Source organism: Chamaea fasciata, unplaced genomic scaffold (assembly GCF_029207755.1).
Source record: "Chamaea fasciata isolate MVZ Bird 193981 ecotype frontalis unplaced genomic scaffold, bChaFas1.0.hap1 SCAF_3, whole genome shotgun sequence".
In the NCBI taxonomy this organism is placed as follows: domain Eukaryota; kingdom Metazoa; phylum Chordata; class Aves; order Passeriformes; family Sylviidae; genus Chamaea; species Chamaea fasciata.
This window is the reverse complement of record NW_027094088.1, coordinates 96,594,608-96,609,852: the sequence shown is the minus strand read 5'-3', so window position 1 is coordinate 96,609,852 and position 15,245 is coordinate 96,594,608.

The window sequence follows — 15,245 nt, the reverse complement described above, 5'->3', positions numbered from 1 at the left end:
TCTTTCTCGTACTGCCTGAACAGTGAGGAGACTGGGGATGCACAAGGGGACACAGTTGGGACAACAGACTCCAGCTGACCCATGGAATGTTCCATATCATATGGCATCATGCTCAGCATAAAAAACTGGGAAAAGAAGGAGGAAGGGAAGACATTCAGAGTGATGGTGTTTGTCTTCCCAGATCACTGTTACATGTAATGGAGCCCTGCTGTCCTCCAGATGGCTGAACACTGGTCTGCCCATGGCTAAGTGGTGAATTAATTCCTTGTTTGGCTTAACCAGATATGAATTTTGTGTAGTATCTGTGCTGTGGATTTTATTACAGCTCATGCGCAGACAAGACAAAAACTCTTGATCTTCCACTTAGATTATTGCCAGAAAAGGTGATCTACGACAGATAAATTAATCCTGAATCATAAGTGCAAAGATGTAAGCAAAAGAATATTTGTATGCTTAAGACATGCTTCTAGGACTTTGAAAGTTTAAATTTAAAACCTAGTTCTGCAGCATGCCTCCTGTGTGAGCCTGGATTACCAACTCCGAGTCCAATTTTACTAGTCATTATCAGAGTTGCAGTACTTCCTCAGAGAACAGGCTGCAAAGCCTGATGGATGTTGTGTTCTTCTGCAAATGAAGCAAAATTAAGCAACAAAATGGAGGTGATGAGCATGACAGCATGCTCAAGATACCCCCTGGATCATCAACTCTAGTCATCTGCTAATGAAGTCGACCTAGAACACAACTTTTTTAAAAATTGCTACAGTTCCACAGAAGCAAATCAAGATTTTGCCTTTTTTCTTCTAGAACACTATTCCAGATTTTCACAACATTCAGTTCACAAAAACCTCAGATTTCTTTAAATTTCACATTTAAATTAATTTATGTCCTTGTGTCAACACTAATTTAACTCAAATACCTCTTTTGTGCCCACTGGTGACTAATCACACCTTTTTCAATCTCCATTTTGCAAGACTAAGCAAGCAAGCCTCCTTTCTAGCCTCTCTTCAAGGAAAAGCTTCCTGGCATTTGACAATCTTTCTTTCCTAATTTTGTAAATCTATCTTTCTCAGTCCTGAACACCAAGACTCAGGTCTTATGAGACAAGTGCCTCTCTACTGCTCTACTAGAAACACTTTGCTCAAAATCTGCTCAGGTAGAACTTGCTCTTTTCATGTCCACTTACGCCCACTTTTTATTTTATCTTGTATAGAAAAAGAATCATTATCTTAACAACTTTCAGTCCCTAACTCATGATTACATTCTGTCTATTAATACTCTTTCCTGATAAAACTAGTGCATTCAGTTCTTGTGGCATTCAGTTTTCCTACCAAATTATATTCTCTTCCTGCTTTTTTTTAAGGTTATTTTGTGACCTTAGTAATTTTTCTAGCATGTCTCTACTGCTGTCCACTTTATTTATGGCAATACTAAAGAAAATTGTCTGAAGATGGATCTTTGAGAAATTTCAGTATAATGACTTCCTTCCAACCCAACAGTTTCCCTTTCAACTTTCCAACATCGTCTTTTTTTACCCAGATATGCACACACATTGAACTGCTGTTGAGCTAATATGAGGCACTCATGTAGAACTCTTATGAGGCACTATATTCAAAGGCTTCATTGTATTCCAGATAGATGAGACCTGCTGCAGTTCACTTGTCTGGAAAATCAGTTATCTTCTCTTAGGAAAGTATCACATTAGCTTCACTCATTCTGTATTTGTTAAAACCATGTTGTATCTTACCTCATTTTTTATTTACTTCCTCATCTCAGGAATGTTCTGTGTTGTTAAGGTTATATTGCCAAGTCTGTAGCTAGGAGGTCAGTATTCTTTTTTTGTTTTCTTAAATGTAAACACATATACACACTTCTGTTTGTTCATTCAGACTATTTCCAATTCTACAGATACTACAAAAATATTCTTGACAGAAAATAAGCAATTTTACATGCAAATTTCTTCAATGGTTTGATCTAAAAGCCATCTAGCCCTAGACACAGAAGTATGACTCTAAATCAGGTATGTAAAATAGAAGGGATTTTTCTTCTGATAATCTGATCTTGACTGTTGATGATCAGTACTGTACTCACCTCCAAACTGTTTCCTCTAAAACAGATCCAATCTATCTATAAACAAGAAAATAGATAATAAAATAAGTCATTTTTTATCCCACTACATCTCTAAATATTTCCAGTTCTCATGTATAAAAGATTTTAGAAATGTTTCTCAAATGGCTTCAAAATTATTTAAAGAATATATCTTACAAAAATGGAATTACAAAATTAGTTCTTATTATTCTGCATTGTTAACATTATTCATTACTGTGCATAATTATAAAAACAAGAAAACAAAAAAGAACACTGGAAGATCTGATTACAGCATTGAAGTACATGAAGAATTTGAGACATTGAAATACTTGAGCAAAGTAAAAAATGGCAGTGACTGAAAGTCAAAGAAGATAAATTTAAATTAGAAACAAGATGCATCTTTTAGCAATGAAGGTGGTTAAGGAACGGAGCAAAACCTCAAGAGATGCCATGAATTTTCTGTCTCCATATGTCATTAATTTAGAACACTCTTGGTATGGCAGAGCACAGCAGTTCTGGCTATAACACCATGCTAAAATATATACATTCTCTAATCATGTTAGCATACTGTTAGTGCCAAGGCTGGTGAGTTCTGTCACACCTTTGGTGAGCCAGCAAGGAGAACTACAGTGATCAGCACTCTCCAAGAGATGTATCTACCTAAAACCTTTGCAGTTTGTATTAAAGAACATTTTTCAAGAAAATGAAGATGGAAGAAATTTCAGTCTAGGAAGCATAGGAGCATTTCTCCATGTACCTTTCTAAATATACTTATGGTAAAGTGACACTTTAATTATATATACAATAACACATTCATTAAATCTACAAAAGGCTGAAAGATCAGAGATTGCCAGTATCAACCACAAAAATAAACAAATACAATCTCAGCTGAGTGTTTCTGAGACAAAAGGATCCAATAAAGTACAGGTATTTCAGAAAGAACATTATAAAAAGTTAAAAATTCTTGAAATAAAACATCAGAGACAATGCAGGAAATGAGGAATCAGATCTTTATGAAACACAGGTCCTTCACATAGGAGAAAATAGATACAGTTTATAACAAGGCATTAAAAATTACAGTATGTATTGGCAATGTCTATCAAGAAGAATGACAATTAGAGCATTGTGTTCCCCAGAGCAGAGAAATGAGATGGTAAAAGAACCCCATTGATGGATTCATTTCAGCCCGTATGACTACCTGTGTGCATGTGCAATGCCACATCTTCTGTTGATAAGGAGACAAAAGATTACCTGTCAGAATTTTTACCATGTTTTCACATGATAAAACTACTGACACCCTGTTTGCTGTCATTGAATGACCATGTGGAAAGAAATGGTAGTTTCTGGTTGCATCTGAACTGAAAAATTAAACAGCATTGGAGAGCTATCCCAGACACAGATTTTCTTTGCTGTTAAACTGCTTCCACCAGAATTTTGGCCTCTGTTGATATGTGCACAGTCAAACAGTTCTTGCAAATAGTTTGATAGTGAGGGCCGGGGACACCCCCAGCCAGGGACCATTCTCAAAAGGTAGTCTGGATGCAAGAAACCTGCTTTGGAGCTACAGAGGTCTTAACATTGTGGGCACAGAACTTTCTATGACATTTTTTACCAGCATCTTTTCCTTAGTGGAACACTTGTGCTAATATGATTAGACACTCTAAATCATTTTAGCATGGATTGCTGTGCTCTGCCATACCAAGAGGGTGTTGACAATGAAAAACTTTGTTTCATTTTTTCAAATTCATTTTTTGCTAAAAGATAATAAATAAGATTGACTGACTGTCAAATATAATATCTTTGCAACACAGAGGGGACTGTTCAGTGTAATATCTTAACTGCAGAGAAATGGCTGTTTTCTAAAGCTAAAAGAAAAATAAGTATATAGATGCAAGTAATGGAGAACTCAGAAAAAGACTCAATAAGAGTTTGCTACATTTTAATATAAATTAATCAAATATAAGTGACATATCTGCAAGAAATACTGATGAGGATGTAAGACCTGTGTGTGTGTACATTTACATGAAATTACATAGAACTATTAATTGCACTCTACTTGTGCTAAGGGGATGTAAAAAGTACTTAATGTGTTTAATATCTGAATCAACATCTTGAACACTCAAATGGATGTAGTGAAACTAGCAACAGATTTAGTGATCATTTTGATGTTAGGGCTTACATTCCACCTGTCGATTTTCTTCCCTTTGTGACTGCTCTTTTAGTTATTTAAAAAAATACACTGAAGTTCGACTCTTTTCAAATATATTCAGAATTTGTAATTAGAAGTTAATCACTTTCCTTACATACAAAAATATCTTCTCTGTTAAAGCTACCCTGTATCAGTGGCAATATCTTAATTCTTTTCAATTCTTTATTATACCCTTCACCACAGGTTTTATTCCATGTACAGAGACTTTCCCATGGTAGAGTTTAGTGTTTGGGCTGGAGAAGACATTACACTGTTGCTAAGACTCTGCTTGGAAGTGACCCAAATTGACTCCCCCGTCCACCAGCGGTTTGTCACTCCCTAGACCTACCTACCAGGATGTCAATCCTTGTCCATCCCTGCCCTAAATTCTAGAAATTTCTGTGTTCCTCGGCGCACCATTGGTTTATTCAAGTTGTATGCTCCCGTTGTGTTTTCTCAATGGTCATCACTCTGTAAGTCCCTCCTTATGATCCTCCCCCAGTTTTACCCCATTGGTTGAATGTCTGTACCCTCCCTCAGTACCTCCCCTGTTTGTAAGTGAAAGCGCTGCCTTGTTCTTGGTCTTTTCATCCCTGCTTGTCTCTTGGAATAAACTTCCTTGGGAATCATATGAGAGACCCCTCTCTGATGCTTTGGTCCTTGGCATTTTATCCCCAAGGTGTTGAAGAGAGCAGCATTGCTGTTGCCCAAAGCAGCCCTGCTCTACCTCCACCTGGACCAATCCTGGTCTGGGGGAGACCACTCTCAGCACAATCCGGGAAGGAGCTAGCTGGAGTTCTGTGGCACCACCTCAAGTTCTGATATGGCTGGTGGAGTAAACAGGAGTATTCAATACCAAGACCCAGGCAATATTTGTTCAAGCATTACACTTTCAGCCTCTGCCCTCTGCATCTGTTCTTCAGCTCTGGAATTTAATCATTTCCCCCACTGCTCACTTTTGAACTGCAAAATTCAAAGGAAGGAGGTTGTTAACAGTGCAGGACAAGTGAATGCTGCTGCTTCACTGGCCAACAAAGTGGACAGTTCTCATCTCTGAGGCCAGTAACAAAAGCATCATGAACAAATAATAGCAACAAAATCTAAAACCTTTAAAGAGGTTCTCAAGAAGAAAGCAGTTTACATACAGCTTCAGCAGTAACTGGAGATGAGTCTTTGACAAAGGCATGCAAATTATAAAAGGAAGGCTGTATTTTTTTGGTGAGTTGACCCTGGCTGTAGGCCAGGTACCCACCAAAGCCATTATAACACTCTCCTCCCCAACAGTGCAGGGAAGAGAAACAATGACAAAGGTTCATGAATTGAGGTAAGAACAGGGAGTGGTCACTCTGTCATGACAGTGAAAGTACTTACCATTGCAGTAAATCAGACTCAGCTTGAATAAATGAATTGAATTTATTACCATTCAAAGAGTAGGATATTGAAAAGAAAAACAAATCTTAAGACTACCTTGCCTCCAGTGTTTTGTTCTTCCTGGCCTTAACTATTCCCAGTTCTCTATCTCCTCCCACTGTGATGGAGGGAGATGGCAAATTTGGGTTACAGTCAGTTCATCACAGATTGTTTCTGCCACTGCTTCCTTCTCAGAGAGTTGAGGGCCCACCCCCCCCCCGTTCCAGATGGAGGGGTCTCTCCCAAGGCAGACAGTCCTTCATGAACTCCTCCATGAGTCTTTCCCATGGGCTGCAGTCCTTAATGAACTGCACAAGTATTGCCCCAGCCAAGAATGCAGCTGGTGGCACTGACTCAACAGCATTTTTCAGGGCAGTTAAAAAAAAGCAAAAAAGGAAAAAAAAAAAAAAAAAAAAAAAAAAAAATTAAAAAAAAAAACACTTTCATAAAGGTAAACCCATTGCGATTTTTTTCTGATTTTGCTTTATCTTTTTGCTCCCTGTTACAGAACTTCTTGGATGAATGATTAATATTTTATTTTGAACATTTTAGCTAGGAATTACTTTAATCAGGCAGTCTTGTGGTCTTCTAGAAGAAAAGAACTTGCAAGTGCACAAGGTACCCAGGCCTAGAGGGATAACAGATAGGGCAGGCAGCAAAAGCAAAGATACACACATTTTGCAGGCAAACAAGATGACACTGCGTGCGTACATTGAGCAGATACAGGCTCCCACTGTCCATGCCTAGAGCTGTGTAGCTGGTCTCATGCAAGCCTGAGGCCCTGCTCATTCTCAGGCTCAGCATCAGCTGTGTCACTGCACAAAACCCGTTTCTCTGCTGGTGGTGTGAACCATGGGCAAAGCAAGATGGTATCTGCCTGCAGAATAGCAGACTGGCAGTATCTTAGGAGTGAGTGAGACACTTCCTTTGGCTCAAAGGGAACACAGCAAAACCTGCACTGAAAGAGATGTGTTTAGAAACAACCATGCAGAGTTTAAAGTGTTATTGCTGTTTTTGCCATGATGTGAAAATTTTAGTCACTGCAAAGCATGGAGTTAAAAAGTAAATATCTCAATGGACTTCTCAAAAAAAGAATTTTAAAATAAGATGTTTGAATTCCAGATTTAAAATATTGATGTACAAAATTTTTGCCACAATATTATTAAAAAGACATGGAAGTTCACGTAGTGCATCTATCTCTCAAGTCTACAGAGTGGAACAGTTTCAAATCATTTGTATATGTTCTGTGTTTAGAGTGAGATAGAAGCCGGTAAGAAGACTTTAGCTTGATAATCCATATATAGATTATTAGTAATCAGTAGCCGCTGGAAGGAGGCTGTTCTGTCTTTGCATAAAGTCTACAGTTACCCTGAAATACAGTATCTGTCATCAGAATGCTTTCTGCAACACATTCTGCTTACAGATGTCCTATGGTAGTCAAACCTTATTGTTCTACTGATGATGTGCTGACTGGCAACACTCACAAAAATGTCTGGTTTTTCCCCCTCCTTCCTTTTCACACTTCATATATTTTATTCTGATTTCTGTGTGTGGGAACATGGTTCATGCTGCAGAATTTTCAGAGCCCACAGGAAAATCAATTCTTTCTCCACTGGTGTTTATTGCAAACACTGTGCTGATGACTTCAAGCTCTAGCACAAGGCTCAAATGACATTTTTTGGAAGACAAAATAAAATTCTGAGTCAGGGCTCAGGAATTGGGACCCTAATCTAGACTTCCTAGTTCAATCAAGGAGGACAAGGAAAATGAGAGGGAATGTTCTTCAGGAAAGTCATTCACTCTATGGAAAAGTGATGTTCCTTTGAAAGAGGAATGGAGAAGGAGGAAGGAAAAGGACAAGAGAGTTGTTTCCCAAAAAGACTAAGGTGTCTTTGAAGGCTAAAGAACATGTCCATAAGTTATTGTAGGGCATAAGCAGAGTGTTTTGCTTAAGACCTACTTTTCATCTTTTGAATAAAACTCCATCTTTTATGTGTTCCATCTATACTTCTGCCAGCCTTGAACTGAGAAAGATGGTTCATTCAAAGATGAGGTCATACTTGTGATTAAAGCTAGTTGTGAAGCAAGAAAAGCCTTTTTGCATAAGACATAGACTTTGACCAGGATTTCACAATCTTCTGGTTATGCTGCTGAGAAATTGAGAATTTATAAAATATCTCTGCTCTTATCTAAGGCAATCAGAAATATGACACAAGTACTGAATAACCATTATAAGAATTCACCACAGGTTCTGTATTTGAGTAAGGCAAGGAACAACTTTGATGAGACTTATGATGTAGATGATGCATTATTATTTTCATAGCTGCTTATTTCATTTCTTAGTCATAGACCACAAAGCAATTACATTGCACACTATATAAACAACATATAAACAAACTGCTGTTCCAAATGACTTGAACTTTAAATAAAATAAATCATAATAGATAGACTAGCAGTGACAGTGGTTCAGAAGAGGAGTCAGAAATGGTAGCTGAGAAGTCATTTGGTCCCAATAAAATCTCCACACTATCCCTGTTCTCTTAACTGCAGGATTTGAAATGTGATCTTCATTTATCTGTGTGCTATTTTGAGCATCACTTATAATGTTGGATATTTTACTCAATCTTTGTTTACAACATATCATAGTCCATAGAGTGGCATGCTTCAAAATGAAAGCTCTTCAAAAAAAAGGGGCCCATGTTTTAACTAAGAGCTTGTTCTAAAAGGGGTAGTGTAATGTAGAGGGCCTTAGCCTTTTCCTCCTGGCACTAAAATATGGTGTAGCAAAGTTTATGTGTCGTGATTTGACACTGGCCTAATGCCAGGCACCCAGGAGAGTTGCTCGCTGTCCCTTCCCTGTCACAAGTGGGCAGTGGAAAGGGAAAAAAATGAACGAAGGGCTCATGAGTGCGTTAAGAACCAGGAGAAAACATTTCAAGGGCAAAACAGGCTCAACGTAAAGTTTCAAAGTGTATTTATTATTAGCAGAATCAGAGGAGGATAATGAGAAGTAAAATAAGCTCTTAAAACATCTTTTATCTGTCACCCCTGCCCTCCTTCCCACTGACAGCACAGGGAGACAGAGCAGGGGGTTTTGGTCAGTTCATCACCAGGACTTCCTTCCGCTGCTCTGGGAGAGGAGTCCGAAGTCGCGGGGGAACCCCAATAATAAAGGGAAGTTGGCAAAGCAAATGCAGGTCCAATCAATATGATTAGTGCTATATTTCTCCTTTATTCTGTGTAAGATGGCAGGTTTTATACACTCTATATAGTTTACAATTACAGATACATTTTCATTGGTACATGGCACAGGGAAGAATGCAAACACTTATTGTTTATTAAAATGTTTAAGGTAGCTACTATGCCCACACCAATTACGATACTTACTAACTACTATGAAACACTTTGACCCTTGTTAACACCGTAAGTGAAATTTCTAACTGTGCCACAACTCCTACATGCCTCATTGCTGAGGCCTAGGGGCCTCAGCAATATGGCTCAGTCTGGATGATTCAACCACAGCCAATATCTCCTACAGGAGTCCTTCCCCTGCTCTGCACTGTGGGGTCCCTCCCATGGGAGACAGTTCTCCGTGAACTTCCACAGCATGCTTCCAATTCCATGAGTAGCAACCAAACTGCACCTGCTGCAACCTGAGTCCCTCCCGCAGGAACACAGTCCTCCTAAAACTGCTGTGGCGTGGGTCTCTCTTCCACAGGGTGCCGTCCTCCAAGGACAGGCTGCTCCAGCCTGGGAGCAGGGCCCCTCTCTCCATGGGTCTCCCACAGGGTCACAGCCTCCTCTAGGCATCCACCTGTTCTGGCATGGGCACCTTCCTCACAGCCTGTGGGTGGATCTCTGCATCTCCCATGTATCCCCACAGGCTGTGGGTGGGTCTCTGCATCCCCTGTGGATCCCCATGGGCTATAGGGGCACAGCTGCCTCACCATGGTCTCACCATGGCCTGCAGTGGAATCTCAGCTCTGGAGCCTGGAGCACCTCCTGCCCCTCCTCCTGCACTGACCTTGGTGTCTCCATGTTGTTTCCCTCACATGTTCTCACCTCCTCCTCTTCTCTGAGTAGAAGAAATACTGTGTGACTTTGTTTTGATTTTCTTCTTAAACATGTCATCATGGAGATGTTACCAATCTCTTTCACTGGCCCAGTTCTGGCCAGCAGAGTGTCCATCTTCAGACCCATCAAGGATTGGCTCTGCTGGACATGGTGGAAGCTTCCAGGAGCCTCTCATGGAAGTCACAGAGGTGACCATCTGCTACGAAAAACCAGGCCAAGCAAAACCAACACAGTTTGCCATTATTTGCAGCCAGTGCTGCCACCATTTATCTATCAATTAAAGCTGGGAAAAAGAGAAGAGCTTAAAAATTAACTTGATTAGTCTTAAACTCTGACCGGGGCTCATTCTTGGGAGATACCTGCCACTTTATGCCACATTATATGTATTTGTAACATCAAGAAAGCACTTTAATGATCACTATAATATTATTTTTAAAAATAATAATTCTACTGTATAAATATATTGATGTACTCTTTGCAATACTTCACCGCTCTGTTGTGAGATGAAAAGTAGTTCCAGGATCATCTTGATTTAGCCTATCTTATAGCCATCTTCAATTTTCTTCAAGACTATGAGATAATAACCACATGTCTTTAGATAGCTTTTACTTATTTGTCAAGTGCATGCCGTTGAAAATATGTTGACAGAAACAGCTGACTTAAGTTATAGTCTCTGAAAGTATCACATAAGAATTCATGCTAGGCGCGGATTAAATGAGTGAGAGAATCTGGATCTTTTCTGGTCCCCTCATGCAGTCTGTAACTAAATAAAGTTGTCTAGGGCCCACTGTTTGGCCTGTAGGCAAGGAGCACAGTGTGGCTTGAGTTCTGATGTCATTCTCCTTTCTATCCTCAGCCACAGAGGGTGGCCCATCCTGGGCCAGAACAGCAAACAAATAGATAAATCATAGGGTCAATCATGTGCTAGTTTATCAAATTCATGCCTGGTTTCACTTACTTTTCCTGTCCAGATGTAGCTCATATAAAGGTATTACTTTTTTCAGTGGAAAAAACCCCAACAGATTACAAAAGATTTTGACTTCAAGGTACCTTTTCAGATAAAGGAGTATGTGGTCTTCCTGCAGCCTTATGCTTACCTCAACCAGTACAATCCAGTCTTTAGTTAACTCCAGAGCTATGAATTGGTAATAAAAACAATACAGCTGGCTCCTTGCCTGACCATGTCTCTTCAGCACCACAGTCAATGAGAAATTCACCAGGCCTCCACTTTGAATTTGGTAGCTGCCTCTGGAAACTCCCATGAGTCAGAAGGCTGACAAAATATTGCATCATCTCCCACTCCTATCTACACACTATCTAAGATTGAAATTTAATCGACCATCTCTTTATGTTTCATAAATTTTATAAAAAGAAGGAAAGAAAATGAATAATAAAATCAGAAGTAACACATGAATAATTTTAGTTGCCTCACCGTCTGAGTAATTTTCTTGCTATTCTTGTACAACTTTAGTGTTTAAATTCCTCATTTCAGATAGAACCCAGACATGATAGCCTGGCACAAATTGCTCACATGCGGTCATCAGTCATGTTAGTTCACATGAAAGGTTAAACAGCATGGGGCCAAATTAAGTGTGGAGCTTCATACACGGACTGCACATGTCTGATGTCAGCACCGATTTACTTTTATGTGCTGTCAATCTATACTGGCAATATATGAGAAGTAGGAAAACTTTTGGAGGCAGCCTAATTTGCAATTTCAGTAGTACTCTGTTTACTTAGACACAAATGCACAATAATGGGATAAGTATGTGCATATTTCCTGTGCTGATTAACTTCCCATGGGCTTGATCCAATTTCAGCTCAAGTCAGTGGCAATCCTTCCACTTTCATCAGTGGCAATTGGCCCACATCCTCAATAAGAAGCATACTGCACTGAGCAGAAGTTCTCCATAAGAAAAATTATTAAAGGATTAGAGTCTACAAGGGGAAAACAGGCATAAGATGTCCTACAAGCATGCTGACAAGACAATCACAGTGAGAAATGGGTCTCAAGGTTTGATGAACCTTGCCTGTTCCAGCTTAAGAGTACCTTTACCTTGTTGATCAGGTAGTTTCAATGCGATTTTTATTCACATACCAGTTTTAGTACTGAAATTGAGTTTGTCCAGCTAGAAGGGAGTGGTGGTGTACTTTGGATTTAGCTAAATTGGAACAGTGGAGTTTTTCATCACTGAAACAGTAAACAGTAACAACAACTGTGGCTGGAAGAAGATTAATTTTCATGTGCCTTTAGTTCTCAAATGTTATTTTGGCAATAAATGAGTCATGCTCAGAAAAATGTTGGCAAAACCTCACTTCATTTACAGTTTTGCTAATTATAATTCACAATATCAAAAAATATATGTTTTTAAAACAGATTAGTTTTATTGAAAATCTTCCCTCTTTAGCCACCACAGGTTAATCACTAATATTTGTTTACTTTCTCTGTCTCAAAATTAAAAGGAAGACACTCTGCCATCTACAATAAGTGACTACTACAGAAGACAACCAAAAGTGCTGTGTAGTTCTGTGGTATTCTGAAAATTATATTGGAAGAGTTATGTACTCAAGCACGATTAGTAAGGAGCAAAATTCAGGTCAGCAGGCAATACTCAGGGTCTGAAGGTTATATACGCCATATTACTCCATATATCATGGTGTAGAACAGCCGCCCCAAAAAAATATTTGGCAGGCCATCTAGTGTCATCCGAGTGAAATGCAAGATATTTAATTGCTTAAAATGTATGCGCCTGTTCTCTCATCAAACAACTAAACAATCACAAGTATTCACTTTTATTTTTAATTAAACTGATCATTGCCATCTCTAGAGCATCACTGACATTTTGCGAGGAAAATGTATTCATTTTAACTGTCACAAATATACAAAATTTTACATCATAAAATGATGTAAGAAAATACTACTAAAAGAAAATATACACAGAAAGTTAAACAAGTGAAATTTCTGTCATTGTAAGACTTTAACAACTAACATTAAAATGTCAAGATGTAAAGAAATACAACTTTGCAAAACAGGTAATAAGGAAGATGGTGTGATACCAAATCTGTGTGAGGAAAGCCAAATTCATCCAGTCACAGCAACACAGCAATGGAAATGTGTTAACTGTAAATGTGTTCTGAGCTTGAAAGAGTGTTCATTTTATAGATCTAAATGTAAGAGAATAAAGAAGTAAATAAATACTATCTAGTTTATCTTAATTTCTGTCCACTAAACACACATGCACAAATACCCTTGATCATCATAAGGCCAGAAGGAACTGTTCTGATTACCGGCTCTTACTTTAAAAAAATAAAGGCTGCAGAACCTCAGTGTATTCATCATACATGCAGCACATATAAGAAAATAATGACTTTCATATGTCTTCATCCTTGTTTTATCTGCATGTGAAAAGACTTTCATACATGGATAGTTTAACTTTCTGATTTTTCAGATTAACTATTTAATCCTAGTGAGAAAATAAATGGAAGAAATTATTTTAAAGCAGTAAAAACCATTTCTTTTGCAACATACTGTTCACTTTTTCTGTGATACTGTACACTCTTTACTTCACGAACACTGGGAGGGAAACAAATTACCTTAGTATTTATCTGAGATTATATGCCAGCCTAATGGCTACAGCAGCCATTAAGATACTTGAATTAAGGATTTAAAGTTTACAGCTCCAGGCCTACAGTGGTATATAAAAATTCTTATTAAAAATTACAACTGCTTTCTCATTTGACTGATGAACTCACAGTGGGATTTAAAGTGTTTGCAAAACTTCTTTTTTCTTGCACATTTAATCAATAGTTATATAAGATAAAAATCAAATACAGCTTCAGTAGTCAGTGCCACAATTTACTATGGTGTCATTTACTTCATTCAATTTTTTCTGTTAAAAATTATCAAATCCACACTGCTTTATCACTGGCATTGTTCAAGTATGACAACATTTGAAGATGGGAAGAAGCATTCTGTGATGTTGATGGCATGGCAATGACTTTTCCCATCAGTCTGTATCTGTGGAGATCCTTTCCAGATGTACCTTTGTCACAGGACAGACATAGGTCACAACAACCTGGAACTATGCCATCTTCTTATCAGATCCAAAACTAGTTAAATCACTGCTTTCTGGCTCCAGTCTGACAAGTTGAAAATTACAGCCAAATAATTTTACCATTAAGATACCAAAAAGAGTAGGTAGCAAGTTTCATACCAAATTTCAGTTTTAGTGCTGATTTCACCCCTAATTCAAACACCCATTTCCTATTTAGATCCACATACTACTGAACTCCTAAACCATTGCAATGGTTTTGGATGAAATTACTAACAAAGAAAAAAAAAGGTCAGGGCTCTTCCTTCTGAAGCAGCCTTAGCAATAACACAAGGCCTCATTCCTTTTGTGTTCACACCCCAGAGGAATTCCCAGTGTGACTCCTCCTTTGGAAGAGCCAGGCTTTCACTGACAGACAAGGAGAAAAGCTACCATGCTGGTGCAATAGTCACTCAGGCCAATTATCCACATACACAGCATCCACCTCCCACCCACCCGTTGCCTCACAGGGACAGCTTGCACTCCCAGAAAGGGTCTCACTGACATTAACAGCAGTAACCCAAAAACAGGATGCAACAATCAATTCTACGTGTCACATGTGAGTCCAGGGCAACACCAACCAGTTGCACCAGGGACTCTGCCTACTGTCACATGCCTACTGTCGCATCACCTTGTCTGCAACCTGCTTCCATACCCCAATGGATCCTCTGCCTGCTCAGTCCTCGTAGCCCTCTCCCATCAGCTGTAAAGATCAGACCCAGCAGTGTCACAGCTCTGCTCTCTGATACATGTGAAAGCAGTCACCTACTTACAGAGGCTGAACAGCTACAGGAGTGGTTTTATCTAAGTAAAAAAAAATGCTAGCTCCCCATCCATTTTTTCCACTGTATTTCTCCCCACTAATATCCACACAATTCTCAGAACTATTCTTCCTTCTCACCAAGTGTCCATCACCTCAGAGAGCTTTGGTTGTTTGCCGCAATCAATAAAAAAGTTCCTTCCCAATAAAAAATGAGATAAGAATATCAAAATATATGCTATGCAAGAGGGTGAACCTCAGGGAGTCAGGACAGAAAAGTCTCCTGGGTACTTGGCAAAAGCAGTTTGTGAACAGACTTAGCACTGGTTTCACATGAGGAGACCTGCATCTGTACTATATAACCCATGCTAAATGCCAAAGTACAGGTGCACCCCCAGGTGCCATTTTCAGTAGCTTCCTCACAGCTTCTGAGAAGCAGGGTCCTGCTGGAAGAGTTGCAGCCCTCCTGGGATGTCAATTTAGCAATTTCAGCATTTTCCAACTACTCCAGGAAGGGGACACAGGGCTCTGGCAACCACAACAGCATAGCAAACCCTGAGACCACTGGAATTGCCCTGAGGTACACACCTCTTCACAGAATATCTCTGAGATTGCTCAGTTTATTGCTAGCTAGATT